Genomic DNA, 1,895 nt, shown 5'->3' with positions numbered 1-1,895 from the left:
AAATATATTTTATATAAAACTTATTTATACTGTTTCCCTTCTTAAATCAACAAAAATTCCAATTATAATTGTAAGGTAATCTAACTATAAATCTATCTGTGCTATAAAATTCCCAACTATATGTCTAATCTGCCTTGTCCATGGAAGAAAATTAGCTACATTCTGAGTTCCATATTATACCCAAAAGATAGCAACCAGTGCATCCTCAGTAGCAGGATATGGAATCATTTCTTCTGCATTTCAGTCTTCGTCATTATGGGAGAAATGAATTTCATGGAAATATGAATACTGCAGAAACTCTGATTGCATGGATACCAGGGGCATGGGAACATAGGTTATAGAGAGTAGGATAAGACTTCAGCGGGAGCTTACCTTCTCAGGTCACAGAATAACCCATATCAAAAAGCAAGAAAATGAATGAAAATTTGAATGATAGGAAGGGATATGAGGTGTAGCTGGTGCCATTGTTCATATACAAAGATTTTTTTTGTCATGCCATATAGAATTTAGATATTGCCAGTATTAGTAAAGGTGACAAATTAGGTTGAGTCTTTAACTAAAACGTTTTATTTTGGATAAAGCTCAGTTTATAGCTTTTGATTTTATTGATATGTGTAAAAGCTCAGATCCAAATATTAAAACTTGCCAAGAATGTGTCCTCATATTGATTATCCATCGAATTCCTCACATTCTCATGGTTAGGATTGTAAGCATCTGTGAAAATTGACAATATGTGTGCCATTCTGAATTATACAATACACTCCTTTTATATTAGAAATATGTTATATTAGTCAGCCTTCCCATCAATAGGATACTCTGCATGTAAAAATGAAAGGAGGAGAGGTTTAATTTGCTTACAGTTTCAGTCCATGATCTGCTGGCTCTATGGCAGAGACTTAGTGGTAGATGGGCATGGTGCTTAGTTCATAGAAGAGCAAAACTGTTTAGTTCATAGCATCAAGAAGAAGACCAGGTAGAGAGTACCAGAGAGGAAAGAAAGGCCAAGGCCAAGGAACCAGACAGACCCCAAGGTTGCTCCTTCATAACTCACCCAGACACACCTATAAGTGTGCTTCATGTATAAGTGTGTCCTACCCCAGTGTGAATCTCAAAGAAAGCCAACTTGAAACTCTACCCTAACACATCCCATCCCTTTCCACTTGCTACCAAAGATATCTTCTTAAATTATAATTAATTTCCAAATAAAAATAAGTTCTCAATTCTACCTAGCACAATACAACTATCCCATGTGCAACTAGAAATGCAATAATCTCTTCCACAAAGGTTAAACCATTCCCACATTTCTTACAAATCCAAGACCAAGTCTCTTTTGAGACTCAAAGCAAATTCTTAACTGTGAACTTCTGTTAAAAGTAAAATAAAAGTTACATAAGCCCAAGGTACAATGGAATATGGTAAATATTCCCATTTCAAAAGGTAAGAATAGATGGCGAGAAAAATTTGGAGCAAAAAAAGTCTGAAACCCAGCAAAACAAACATTAAATCTCATAACTCCATAACTAACATCCAGGGCACAGTGTGGTAAAATATGGGGTTGAAAGGGCTTGGGTGGCCCCACATCTATGGCCTTGCTGGTTGCAGCCCCTATATCTTCTTCCTTTACCTGGTTCCATTCACAGCCTGTAGCTTTCCTCAGGAGATATTCCATGTTCCTAGCACCTCTGATACATGGAGCTCCACTTGATCTTTGACTTTATTCACACAGCTTCATGCATTGTCCTCTCTATGGTTCATTGCTTGGCTTTCACAGCCTTCTTTTGAAATCTTGCATTCTGTATCCCAGTAAAATTAGCATTACATGGATGATATCAAGGTCTCCTAGCAGTAGAATTAATGCCAAAGTCAGCTTGGATGGTGGCTGCAGCAGCCCCTGA

The sequence above is a fragment of the Heterocephalus glaber genome, unplaced genomic scaffold, assembly GCF_053883595.1.
Source record: "Heterocephalus glaber isolate CG9 unplaced genomic scaffold, H.glaber_assembly_v1.0 deba00001613, whole genome shotgun sequence".
NCBI classification, from domain to species: Eukaryota; Metazoa; Chordata; class Mammalia; order Rodentia; family Bathyergidae; genus Heterocephalus; species Heterocephalus glaber.
The sequence above is the reverse complement of the archived record's forward strand: the minus strand, read 5'-3'. Positions refer to the sequence as shown.